The following is an 8,131-nucleotide window of genomic DNA, read 5'->3' as shown; positions in this document are numbered from 1 at the left end:
AGAGGAACACATTAGTCACTTTCTTGCCGGAAGTAGATGAGAATACTAATACTCATGTCAAGTCTGTGTATTCATTATAAAGCATTAGTAAAATATATAACTTAAGCTATCAGTAACCATACTTCGTTATCCTACATAGGCTACTGGGATAACTGGTAGTACTCATTTCCTGGCTTCATATTTAGTGTATTACCATGAAAAGTGGACCTTTATATTTGGAACAAAAGCATAGCACTTTAAACATTTTGTTCTGTGTTTGGTGTACAAAGAAAAGTTCTCCTTTTGTTAAATTATGGTCTTTTTTTTTTTTTTTTAAAAGTGGACACAGATGCAGGAGATGACAAGAACAGGTTAATGATGGATGCAGCAGCAGTGATGGAGCTGATGAATGTAGGGGTTGTGTTCAGTGTGGTGAGTATCAGAGCTAGAGGCTAATGAGCAGCCGAGAGTCTTCACCACTGTGGCTGCTAGAAAAAATTGGCAGTAAATGTATGAGAAGCCTGGGTTTGTGAAGCAGGAATAACAAGCTGATCCAAGGAGATGTGGACATCTTCCAGGTGCCAGGAGTCAGGAAACCCAGAGATAACTGGGAGGCCATGGCCTGCTTGTTAGCAAAAGGTCAAACGTCCATGGTGCTGCCTTCTCGACAAATCAAAAATTCGAAAACATATGCTCCATCTCGAACAAATTTTAGATGCATGGGCAACTGACTCATTGCTGTAAAGTTCACATCAAATTTTTGTGTCACAATTTCCTGACTTGATGCTATACAGGTAAAGCTCAGCTTATGTTGTGTCTTTGTTGATGACATGTTGGTTTACAAATTCAAACACATGGAAATTTTAGTCAACTTTAGATCTGTCTTCCACAAATATTGGAATTGTAGCAACCCCCATTACCCATAATAAGGAAGAAGCGGCTAAAGACGAGACTGACGTTTTTTCTGCACTCAATTAAGCGATAAAATGTATGTTTGTAAGCTTAAAATAAATTCATATTAACCATAAAATACTGAAAATGAATTTATAAATGAAATACAGAACAGAACTGGGAACGGTTATCTCCAGGTTTAGCCTGGAGACACATTTCGACTTGCTTTTTTTTTTTTTATACTGTGTCTCCTAGAAACAATTAATGACTTAAACAAGGCTATACCTGTAATAAATAGTTTTCTTCAGCATTTCATTACCAACTGAAATCATATTTGCTTTCAAATTTGATAAAGTAAATGCACATTTTTCACATGTTGAGTTTATTGTACACGACATTAATGGTATCTAACTGCTAGGTTCCAAACAAACAAACTCTCTCACCTCACCCTATCCTGTGGTGGCCATGAAAAACTATGAAAGGCCCTCTGTACACTGTGTCCATTCTGGGCTATTGTACAACAGGGTGGTTGAACAGGGTGGGCTCCATGGAGGAAGACACACTCCCTCTCTACGTATAAAAGGCTGATTAGAATGCAATGAAAAACAATTAATTTGAGGGAATTAAGTAGCAATGAAACCATTGTTATACAGTTATACAGCTTATATTCACCGTTGAAATAGGTCCTGCTTGAATCCCTGCCACTGAAGTTATATAAAAGGTTACGGTCTTTAATGGGGCAGCAAAGCATACATATACAAGACTTATTGTAGAAATTATTTTACTGCTGCATTTTTTTCATAACAGAAGATTTACTCATAAACAATTTCAGTGGGAACAGTGCTGCTGGACTCCTATCTTTGCTAAGTGCATCAAAGTCAAAACAAAGCTATTCGGGTACACTGCAGTTTGCATGAATGTTAAACAGAAGTAGGCGTGCTTGCCAACATAATGTTAGGGTAATGGTAACTTTCACAGAATGACTCAGGGTGCATTATCAGGTGCTATATAAAGAGTGTGGTCCATCCACTCTCTCTTGTCATTGCACGAGGCAGCTCTTTTGTCCGGGCCTCATCTCAACAGCTGCTGATGCACCCGTCATATTGTTGTGATTGCAGCGTCATGTGTGGCAGCCTGCACCAGATGAGATATAATCAAGGATGAAATGACAGTCAGCTCCTGCTCGTCAGACATTTGTTGAATATTAAACTGCCAGACAAAAATGAAAGGAATATTGTTCATAAGTTCCAAATGTTGATTAAAGTCTCTTCTGCATGAGCCTCATGCAGACCTCTCCACTCCTTTTTTCTCCTCTCCTCTCCTCTCATATCTAAACTGGCATTTTCATATATCTGACACACCAAGAATGCTGTTATTGATTTGGGTAGTTAGATTTTCACAATTTTTCAACATAAAAAAATGTAATTGTGGACAATTCTAATTGTTCATCTTTATATTGTTAGAATCAATAAACAAATTATAGAATACAATAAATTAATTTTCACTCCTTTAACTAAATCAAGTGTTAATAGGGACTTTTTCTACTTTTACATGACTGATCAATACAAAGCTATTCAGCAAGAAAAGGTTCAGAACCTGATAGTTAAATTAACATTCCCTCTATTCACTTTGTAGTTCATAAGTATTAAAAGAATTTGATGTCTTACTATGTAGCAAGAAAGTATGTTATAACACCCTTTTTAGAGGAATACCTCTCGCCTCGGAGAAGAAGTGACTGAAGTATTCAATGTGATCAGGATCAATCAGACGCCAATTCAACACACAGACATGGAACAATGAAGAAATCAGTCCGATTCTCAGCTGCTAAAAAAACGATGGTCTACTATTCAGTAATAGAGGAGAAAAGTGCACGTCATTGTCGATAACTCTTTTGCCTTTTTCTTTCATTTCTTTTGTTTGTATGTTTGACTAGAATTTCTTAAAAGAAAACTTGCTTATGAAATATAGCCTCAAACTTCACTTGGATTTATTAAGGATGTTGGTTGAGGTAAGGTCCTTCTTCTTTGGGGTTGTTTTTTATTTCAGCATTCAAATAACATTAATTACATTGGATACCAGAATAAAATATATCAAACATTGTTTGAGATATTAAGTGAATTTTAGTGTCTGCTTCACTGCTTTTAGTCAATAGAATAAAGAAAGGGAGCCTATGTAGGCTTTTAGCATTGAAGCACTGACGATCTGCTTCAATGAATCCACTCATACAACTAAAGACAGAAAGAATTGTTTGCCAAAATATATCTCCTCTTTGAGCCGCAAGGACTGCAGAGTGCTATTATACTCATCGTTACATAACTGCGGCAATTTCTCTTTTAAATTTAGCACTATGGTACATAAATTATTCTGTGATCTCCCAAAAGATGCAGAGGTTCTCTACTGCTCTTTTTCAAATGCAGCTCATAAATGATGAACAACGAGTGTTCTTAAATGGAACAGAGAATTAACAAAATTATTTTTAAAAAGTCAATTAATTAATGACTGCCTTCACAAAACAGCTTCCAACTGTGACCACCACCTAATGTGTTAGTGGTTACATGCATTTTTAAGAATATTATTTACCCGCAACAATTAGACAGCACATCTCAGAATGAAGACTTTTATAGAGCCTTGTGAGCCTGCTTTAAGCCCACATATTGGTCAGAGGTAATATGCACTTGCTATTTCTGACTGCTAATGAGGTCCGCTGGGCATGTTTGATCTTACACTGAACAAGACCTGGTTAAAAAATCTCTGCTAATCCTTTTTAGCCCCTTTAGAGTGAAAAAACAACAACAACCTGACTGGACTTGATGCTCTGATAAAACCAGTTCATTAAGAGATGATGCAGACACAGGCAAAGGCAGACAATATTTTTCAGCTACATTGTTCGGGAATTAAATCCCTCAAGTGCAAAAAATTAAGGAGTGACAAATAAGAATGTTTCTTTATGTGGCCAAAAAAAGTAGCAAAAAGTCAACATGGGAAATCAATCCTACTACTAATTAATTATCCTTGCAGTAATACATAGTGGGAGAAAGTCTCCCCTTCATGTTGGCTTAGCTGCATTCGGATTTACTGCAAGTTCCATTTGCAAGACTAAATCAGCATTGCAAATGAGAAGATGATGAAAAGATGTATCTTTGCCAGCCCTCCCTCCTTTCGCACTCTATTTTTGTATTTGCCCCATGACCTGTGTCCCCCGTATCCAATGCAGTTAATTTCTGCTGGCCTCATCCTCTCTCCTTGTCAGCTCCGAAAGACAGGATCATGACTCGCCATCATGCCAAGGGTAAGTACTTTCTGGGTGGGGACAGAATGACCGGCGACACCTGGCAATGAGCTCATTCCTGGGAATGATGCCCTTAATTCCCACCACTATGATCGTTTGACCACATGCATCTCTGTGTTCTGTTGTCTGAAACACAGTCTCCATCTTCCGTCGCTGTCTTCAATTTTAGCAAAGATTCTTTCGACTCTTTCATAAATAAACCATACACCAGCTCTGCTTCCACAGGCTGCAGCAAAGAGCATCTTTAGGGAAAAGAGCTCCTCTCATACACCACTGCCTTTGGATGTTCTCCCCCAAGCCAAAAATAGCAGCCTTGCCTTGCACACATTTTCCTGATTCCTTCAAATATTATTCACTGTGTGAAAAACATGTGCTTATTTGTGACAGTGTGTGTGTGCTTTGTGTTTGCATGTGATATTGTTAGCATTTATGCATCGTGACAAGATTTGGTCTGAAAAATCTCAGGCAGAAATGCATTGGGAAGAAGCATTAGTTGCAGGTAGAAAGGTGTGTAGGTTCGTTTGATGTGCCAGGAAGGATGGGAGTGAGTGACAGACTGCCACCATCATGAAAATGTGGGTTTTTGACAGAGCAGTAAACAACATGAATTTCCTCTGACACACACTTTTAACTAACGAATGGAGTGATGAACACCATTTTAGGACCGAGTGTTTGTGTTCTTGTGTATGTTCTTTAGACATATTTTCTTAATAAGTGTTTATTACCTCTAGGTTCTCAGGGGGTTCTTGAAGTCAAGCCGACTGAATCCATCATCGACTAATGAGCTGCACGCCTGGAGTCGGTGCCAGCGTCTGTGTGTGTGAGTGTGTGTGTGTGTGTGTGTGTGTGTGTGTGTGTGTTTGTGTGTGTTTGTGTGTGAAAGACAGGGAGATGCGTGGGAGTAAAAGAAGGATGGGCTACAAAAACGCACACACACACACATACACACCCTTATCCTCACGTGCAGGTGATTGGGGTCCCTTTGTGAGAGCTAGGATTTTTGTTTTCCTGGGTACAGTGCTTTTTGGTGTGAGTGGGAGGGAGTGCAGGCGTGAAACAACTCCCAGCGGGACCGACAACGCTGCAGTGCTTAGCTAAGGAGACAGAGGGAGAGAATGGGAGAGGAGAGAACCAATTACAACGGCTCACCGGCCGACTCTCATCACTGTGCTCCGTCAGCTAAAACAGAAGCAGTGACTGCGGCACACAGCGAGAGAAACTCCCTCACGCAGGATGGGTTTTATGTAATATTTATTTCCCTGTAAAACTTTCAAAAAAATGTTTGAGTTCCTCTAGAGGTGCAGACTCAAGTCCCACACCTGAGTCACGACTTCAAACAACATCAGACATTAACTGATCAAAAATAATTATTGTTCTTTAAAAAAGTCATCATAACAAAATAATTCATGTTACTGAAACCTATATTCTTGAAGTGTTAGTTGACACTTAAAGTGTTGCAGCAAATGAGCTTAGTGCAATGCACACCAGTTTATATTAGTTTATAAAGCATACACTCTCCTCCTGCCACACAAGATAAATGGGTACTGATCCAACAATGCTGTAATGACTCCTTTATGGGTAGCAGGTCTTTAAGAAGACTGTTTCGGCTTGTTTAGAAGATGCTGCATCACTAACTGCAACGTATGGGTTTGGGTCGTTGCACCACAGACAGGTGATGAAGATGAAGTCTGGTGAAACAGAAGAATCGATCATTGGTTTTGGTCTCAGAGTCAGATTTGCTGACAATAAAAAAGACAAATATCTTTTAACACTGACAAAAAACTTGTAATTTTTGTGAACGTGTAAGAATCGATCTCTAATACAGGCTCGAAAAGTCTGGCAATATTTTGTTTGTCCAGTTGCTCAGAATAAACATGACTTGTTCTTAATGATTTAAAGTCATTATGTTGGAGACTATGTAGACAAAAGAAATGAGGCTTAATGAAGGATCCTTCTATATATGTACTGCGTTATTTGGAACTTGAGAGTGTCAAGAAATTAGGTCTAACTTTGTTACTGTGTGTCTTATGAAGGCACTTAACTAATCAATCAAGCAACATAGAAAACAATATCTAATTTCTCATTTTCTTTTCTTTTATATCATACTATGTGATATAACCCACTACAGCAGAGCCTATAAGTCTGGTCCTGAAGTTACTACTGTATAGAACTGAAGCATGATGGTTATATTGTTCTCTCGTTATGCAACGAATAGTAGGTTTGTTTGCATAGCATACTTCAGCAATCTAAGGTATTTAAAACGTTGCATGAAACCATTACCTACATGAGGAATGCTGCTCTTATGAAAACATGCCGTCTTGTTATCATGGCTTCCGCTCTGTTGCACAGAACGGATAACTGAATTTGGAGAGAATGAGTGGGCTGGACTGAGGCATCTCAGTGTGAAAGTATTTTAAAATGGTTCAAATATTTTAGCCAGGTGACAGAAAATGTGAAAATCCCACACTTTCAACCACCTTAGTGATAAGTAGAGGTTTTTCAGTCTTACTTACTGCTGACTTTGCAGTTTTAACTCATTGGTGTTTATTAGGGAGCACCTTTTACCTTTTCAGCAAAAAAAGATATTTTTGTTTCGTGCATTTTTCAAGTTTATATGTTTAGAATTTTGCAAATGCAGTAATTCATATTATGAAGAGGTCTTTTGCTTTTTTACAACCCCAACACCTTTTGAGGATAAAGAGAACGTTTTGTATTTTTATTTTTTACACATGTAAAATATCTGATTTTACTTTAAAACGTGTTTAAAAGTTGACTCATCCATCCATCCATTTTCTGGAGTATCCAGAAGTCTGTTTCCCCAGAGATATTCTCAGCATTCCCAGGCTGGGTGAGATCTGTAATCCCTGTCACACGCCTGGATTGGGATTAACAGTATATAATTGGGATGGGGTACTCTTGGAAAGACTCCAAAGGGAATTACACGAGTGGTATCCTAATCAGATGGCCGAACCACCTGTCTGTTCTTTGACATAACAGTTTCACCTCAGGATCCACTTACTCGATTGTTTTATCTGGGTTTATGACATTCACATTGTCCTCATCAACACTTGCAATAGAAATATTGGAATTATGATCAACATTTTAATCTCAATCTAAAAATTCAATTTGACAGTATAGTTTGGAGCTACAAACAGCAGTGACTAAATAAACAACTCTTCAAACTCTATTGATCGTCTGATTAGAACAACACATTCCTATTCCCACTTGAAGTCAAGTCAACATTCATGTAGTCCTCAATTTACGGACACAATTGGTTCTGAGAGGTTGTTTGTAAAATGAATTGTTTGTAAGTTATTATCTACTACATTTTAATCTATAATCTCCATTTGAGGTCATTTGAATGTCATTACTACTCTAAATAGAAAAAGACTATTCTCTAAGACTGACCAGAAACTGATAGACTGATAGATCTATTCCAATGAGATTAATTTTAGGTTTTTTTCATCTTAATATGTGATTTTCTTTCTGTATACAGTGGCTACAGGAATACACATATATTATATAGTGAGACTGACAGACTTCAACATTATATTGACAGTATGTTGAATTGTAATAATAAACATTTTTAGACAGCTGCTTGAATGCATGCAAATCATTCTTTTCATAGTTGGACGAATAGTGACAACCTCCTGTTCAGCCGTCTTCTTATTCAAGGATGTTGTTCAACATCAGACCCATCAAGGACAAACCATCAGATTAAGTGAGATCAAACTAATGTGACGCAGATGTGACTGAGATGTGGGCAGATGCCTCAGATGGGTGGCAGAAGATTCGAGGTTGAGTCAGCTGACACTCACTAATGACATCCACCATCTGTGAACTGTGATTGGCGGGGTGATATGTACGCAGAGTGGATATACAGTAGTGAGTAATACTGAATCAAGGCTTGTTCCCTCATTGATATTGATGTAGCATGCTCAGACTTTATACATGAACATTAGAGACCCATGT

Source organism: Antennarius striatus, chromosome 19 (assembly GCF_040054535.1).
Source record: "Antennarius striatus isolate MH-2024 chromosome 19, ASM4005453v1, whole genome shotgun sequence".
In the NCBI taxonomy this organism is placed as follows: domain Eukaryota; kingdom Metazoa; phylum Chordata; class Actinopteri; order Lophiiformes; family Antennariidae; genus Antennarius; species Antennarius striatus.
The sequence above is the reverse complement of the archived record's forward strand: the minus strand, read 5'-3'. Positions refer to the sequence as shown.